Source organism: Anopheles aquasalis, chromosome 3, assembly GCF_943734665.1.
Source record: "Anopheles aquasalis chromosome 3, idAnoAquaMG_Q_19, whole genome shotgun sequence".
In the NCBI taxonomy this organism is placed as follows: domain Eukaryota; kingdom Metazoa; phylum Arthropoda; class Insecta; order Diptera; family Culicidae; genus Anopheles; species Anopheles aquasalis.
Window position 1 is genome coordinate 15,261,184 of NC_064878.1, and position 6,317 is coordinate 15,267,500.

Here is a 6,317-nt window from a genome sequence, read left to right on the forward strand (position 1 = left end):
CGCCATTTTGTATTGTTCGGGGCAACCCTAACCCTAACGGAGTGGGCACAGGGCCTGCGTTGCCAAGCATTACGTGCTTCGAAGGTGCGCACAGAGCTACCAGGCTGGCAGGCAGGCAGCCAAGCAGGGCGACGCTGGCGGACATTAAATTTTCTTTATTCGGACCAGAAATTTCTTATAAAATCCAGGAAGCAAGATAAGCAACTGGCGGGCGTATTGTTTGTTGATTTAGATAAGAGGCAGCCCCAATGAGCGTACCAGGAACATGGTATGGCGGGAAATGAGGGAGAGAGAATCACAATTTATGGCAAGGTGCACCCCGCATTATGTTTAGCAAAATTAGTGCCCCTGGTAGGGGTGTGTTGTTGCATTGTTGTTCCTCCGTTCTGGCCACGGAACACACGGCGGCTTGAAACGATGGCCAGAACGCTCGCTAGAGGCCGGATGGATTGGGATCGGTTCGCGAGGAATTGTGACCCGAGACCTCGGTGATGGAGAGATTGCAAAGTTCATCATCCAGGTAGGCCGCTACTGGGCGAGATGCATCGCACTCTTGGATGTACCCATTTGACAATTGCAGCGTGACGCGATGCAATTGACCGTGGCCATAGGCCATCGCACTAGCCACTGCTAGTCACTAATCTGCATATGCATTCTGGTGTTCTTCTGGTGGTGGTGTAAAAACACCAAACACAATCCTATGGGCAAGCCTTTGGCGTGGTCAGCCATGGTTAGGTTCGCGCCGGTTCGCTGCCTGCGGCCGGGGGATTGCACCAGTTCCATGCATATCCGGCACCATCGCTCATCGTGTGCGGAACAATTGGACAAGAACAAAAGTTTTATTAAAGTCGACCCCATAAAGCTTGACGCTCGCGGTGCCCGCTTTCTCTCCGTGCTGGTGCCCGTTGCACTTTGTTTTTTTTCTTCTTTTTGTTGTTGCCATTTTTGTGCACATTCTGCACCGTTTATGCAGCTCGCGATCTATACAGCTCCTCGTTGGTTGGCCTAATTTTTTGCTTGCTGGAAACCCCTGCACCAGATTGATGGTCGAGGCTTCTGCTGTCTGCCAAAGGTTCCCGTTAGAGTTCCCTTTGGGTGTGGTTTTTGTTGCCTCCATTGGCTCCATTGTGCATAATGGAAGCGACTCGATTCAACGGTTACAATCAAAAAGGGGTGGCACTAATCGGTGGTAAAAAAACTACGAACGAAGGAACACTAGACCCGGTGAAGTCCATAAGTCCGCGGTATCCATTTCGAGTGCCAGAAAGTCACCAAGCGGACAGTAGATAAACAAAAGATAGTCTAGAGACAGGGCTGGTGGTAGCTAGTTCGGTAGCACAGCAAACCACCAAACACGTGCTCCGAGAGTCAACAAAACGATGTCGTCTTGGTGTTACAGATTGACACCGCACCGGTTTAAAGGCAGCTCATTTACTGAGGTGACTTTGCGCAAGTTGAGCACGGAATGGCGACCAAACCGATGGAATGCCCAGGCATTACAGCGGATCCCCCGTCGGTCCTCTGCATTATTTAGCGAACGTGCCGCACGTGCTGGTGACAGGCGCGACTTCCCATTCGACAACGGCGACGACCACGAGCACGACCATCATGCAATCAACCGTTCGCACACAACGTGTCACAACTGCGTACTTAATAAACATGTCTACCGCTTTGTGGTGGTCCCCCATTTTGCTTTTTTCATATGGAATTGACCACCCTGCGGTAGAGGATCCCTTCCCCCGGTGTGGTGCTCGAATAGAAAAGGGAAGCATATTTATGCGACAAAGTGCTCACTCCTGCCTCCTGTAACGGTGTGGTCCCGCTGGTTGATTAACTATTTCTTTCCATTTTTGGCGAAGGAGAATTACCCATTCCATTGGCGGTCGTAGTAAGCGTCGCCATTTGGTGAAGAAACAATTTGTCCAGAAAGTGTCTCCAGCCAGAAACCCAGGGGCGGGGGGGGGGAGGTTCGTGTCGTGATTTGCCGTTAGAAACACAGAACCAGGAACCAGTGAAGGAAAAGGGCGATGCTTAGGCTGTTACTTAGAGGAATAACATCGAGGGTGATCGAGGGACCTGCGACTTTAACGAGCGAAGCGCACTCATGCCTTTGGGGCAGTCGATCCATGAGATGTTTTTTCATGTTTGACGGCGCCGCACGGAAGCTCTCGCTGGGCTCCCTTTGAAGAAGTGGTCCCTACTCTGGTCCAACTCGTGCGGCCCCAGAGATGAACAATGTTAATTGGATGCTGGGCATGGATTTCACGCTCCTGTCCTTGTCGTGCCCGTGCGCTTCGTTGCACTTGCACAAACGCCCTAAAGGCCACGCCACGACAACTCCGACCGTGCCCGACCGACGTTAGCACGCAACCGGGCCACCGGGCGGTTGCGTGCTGCTGCGTTGCAGCGTAATCAGTTCACTTGCTTCACTGCTCTGCCCTGCCCGGAATTAGTCAAAATTGACGAGAAGAACCTGGTGCGTCAGATTTGCGTTGCTTTGCATGCCCCGTTGCTGCTGCTACTGAAGGTCGTGATCCGCAACGGAGAGAAAACCGCAATCTGGAGTGGATTCTGTGGGAACATGGATTGAATTTACCGAAAAACAATCATTACCGGCCGGGCTGGGGTGAACAACCGGGAAGATTGTGCAGGAATTCCTCCTAATTGGTGAGTAAATGTTAAGCATCACTTTAAGGAAGGGACTCGCTCCTGCTGTTCCTCCTCCTAGTGATGTTCGTTGTCCAATTCCCGTCCCGATGAGTCGTGACGTGACGACGTGAGTGATGGAGGATGAGGAAGAGATAAAAAAGAAGGATTACGGTTCTGTAACAAAGTACTCTCTCCCGCTTGGTGTTTGGGGCCAAGGTGGAGACATTTTCAATGACTATTACCTTCATGACTTCAGCTTATGCTAATGAGCCCTCCAGCAGCAGCAGCAGCACCAGCATTAAGAAAGATGGCGTGCCTTTTGCTTTTGTGATGAAGTAGCGTAGCGTAATGGAGCGCTTTTTGGGACACATTGTGTTCCCCGGCACTAGTGCGACATTTGATTTTTGAATATGAACCGAGACACACATACTGGACAGGGCATTTGCATACTAATGATCCTGTGGCAGAGCGCAAGGCAGTAAGGAGGCCAGGGCATTAGCTGTCATATTGAGGTTGGTGCGCCGTTGGTGGTCTCCAAAAAACGTTGGCCGAATGTTACACAGAAGTTCGCTGATAAACACTATCACAGTACGCTGGGCTAGATCTGTCGTAGTTGTAGCTTTTTGGTACTTGTTATTGAGGTCTATTTGGCCGCAATGGGGCTCTCCACTTGAACAGAGTTCGAATGGTTCGAATCGCTTCGCTTAGGTAATCGAGGATAATTTCGTGTTGTTTTCCTCAATCAAAATAAATCATTCCGGATTGCTACCACGGCGGACCGGGATTTCGAACCGAAATCCAACCAAAGGAGCCTCTGGCAACGGGAAACATGGCATCCTAGACCTGTGAACTGAAGCTTTTTCCCGGGCCATGCCTGCTGTGATTGGAGACCTCGTGGTAGTCAATGCAGGCACGCCTAGTCGCGGGTGCATTCGGTCCTGCACGAAACTGCAATTTGCCATCGCCATCAGCCCATCAGCCCGTCCGTCAATCGACGTTCTGTGCACCGTGTGCTGTGGCTTCCGGGCTCCTCCACTCGCTAGGTACCATGGGGGGTCGATTGCTAGGTTAATCACGACTTTGCTAAAAGGCTGACAAATGACCAAGGGACCCGGTCGAAGCATACCGGAACCGGAGGCCGACCGGGGTTCTGGGAAAGCCACGGTGCTCCAGTGCCGACGAGGATGGCTTCCGCGCTGCAAGGATGCAACCGTACACCACACACTCGCATACAAACACCGAGTGACGTTCCTAGAAAATTATTAGAAGCCCTGTAACAACAACAGTAATAGTAATAATAGTGGCCGTGGCTACCACCTCGAGTGTACCCAAGGGAATCATTCGTGCAAACAGGCCGCGCACGATGCAATTCTTCTGATTTCGAGCGACCACTGGACCGCCCGGGTTTCCACCATCACCACGGGTAAGCATCCTCGGGGAATGCAATCAATCTGCAAGCACACGGGGTACACGGTATACTTCCCGGCCCCGGACCGGACTTGCAATCGATGCAGTCGGTGTGCTCGCTTGTAGGAAGAGTGCTGTGGCCACCGACAGCGGACCAATCGACCGACCGCCTGACTGGAACGGAAGCTCCATAGTGCAATTAGCATTTCCTGGTGCAACCAAACCTCAGACATGCAGCGCAAAATATAGTTTTCGGGCTCGATTTTATGCAAATATTGTTTTACAACCGAAGAACCGGCGAGAACGTGCGAGCAAACAGACTGCCCATATTATTTTAAAGGTCGGGAAACGTGACCTGAAACTAAGCAAATGCAACTATAAGCGTTAAAAGCTGTTGGAAAGGAGGATTCAATTGATCTTTCACATATTTGATCAAACTGGGAATTTCTTTGAAACTATTTGTGACACTCGGTGAAGGTTTTATAATTCATTAGTTCGGTTAGATGGTCTTTATTTTGCTAAATTAGTTAATTTACCTTGGCAGATAAGAAATCGTATATTGACAGTTTAACGCAACTGAAAATTGCTATCATATACGGGTATTGCAGAGGTGCGCGGCCACGCTAGTGTCTTTCTGTTAAGAACTAATTAAGTATAACATGTATTTTTTGGGGAAAATCGTTTCATCTTTAAAAATCTGCCAATAATCGAATGATTGGAAATTCAACAATTATTCGACGAGATTACCTGCATAAACTTATAATCTATCAAAAGAGTATTGATTTGTATTTTTCTGATGACCCGTCACGCAGCTACGAGAGGCGCCGTTTTTGGTGCGAATCGAAAGACTTAAGCGACGAACCCGGTTTGGTCATTGATCACTTTTTCAACTTCAAAATGCTGCCAAAAATGCCAAAAAGGGAAGATTTAAAAAAAACTCCACGGGTATGCCTGGATAAACTTATAATCTACCAAATTAATACTGATTTGTATTTATCAGATGACCCAGTACGTTGCTTCGATGGGCTCTGGAAAAAATACCTTTTCGAAGACACCCTTTGCTAAATTTAATGCCATGGATGAATATTTTAACAAATCTTCCCCAAAATAGAACCAAATATGCTTGAAAAGTTTTAGTTTAATATGACATTCACTTGAGAAAAATAAGTTGAATTCACAAAAAAACTTCACAAAAAAATGCCAAAAGTTAACCTTTTTTGGGCCCGAATTAACCTTAGCCCGCCCCTAAATAAGATGCTAGCATGTAATTTTGAATGTTCCAAAAATTCTATGCCGATTGTCGCTAAGTAACAACCAATGAAAGTATTTTAACTGTACAGGTTGCTACGGATTGAAAATTTGATGGAAAGAAGTATCAAAATTCCTCGGAATCCTGGAGATTAAATCCTGGCATCAATCACACGCACTCCTCATAATAATACAAAGGTCAATGATAACAGCGAGTACCAATGGGTTCATAAATTGAAACATCTCCTTCTCCGCCACCGTAGCAAAGGATCGGCGTGAAAGGACACCCCAAAAATGTCCCAAAATCCGGACCGAATTCTGAATCAATGAACAAAGGTCTACTGACCGACTACCTCGTTGCGTCTGGTCCTGCGAACTGGTCTGGCAGCATTTGCTCAAATCGTGGACAAGACCGGCAAATGCAGGTGGTGGTGATGGTGGTGGTGGGTGTCGTGAAATTAATAGCCCGCAATAACTCACCCTTGATCCAAAATGCATCATTCAGACGCCGTTGTCTTCGACGGGACCGTGAAGCGCGTCTCACGTTCGATCGAGGATTCACTTTAATCACTCTACCAGAGTCCAAGGATAGCGAGAGTGAGACAGACGATAGCGAGCGGATCAAGAATGGAAAGCAGAAAGAAAAGTTAAAGAAGCTGGCCCCCGTGTTCTTGGCATCCGGTTTGGCAAAAAAGGAGCCGAGCAGAGAGGCGACGGAGACGGAGAGGGAGGATAAAGTGTTGTTACGTGAGGAAGCTTATCGGTCCCCGGAGTCCCGAGGCGGTGTCGGAATGTTTCAAAGCAAAAGCACGCGGACGCGCATCGTCTCCCCGCTCCCCTGAAGCATTCCGTGGCAACCGAAAATCGATCGAAAAATGCGCTGGCGAAGGATTCAAAGTGCCCCTGGTGCTGTACCTGTCCCCGTGACGGCTTGACGGCCATTTTTCTTCGGCCGATTTCGGGTGCTGGCCACCCCACGCCGATCATCAGCCGGCGGTGCATTAATCTTGCGG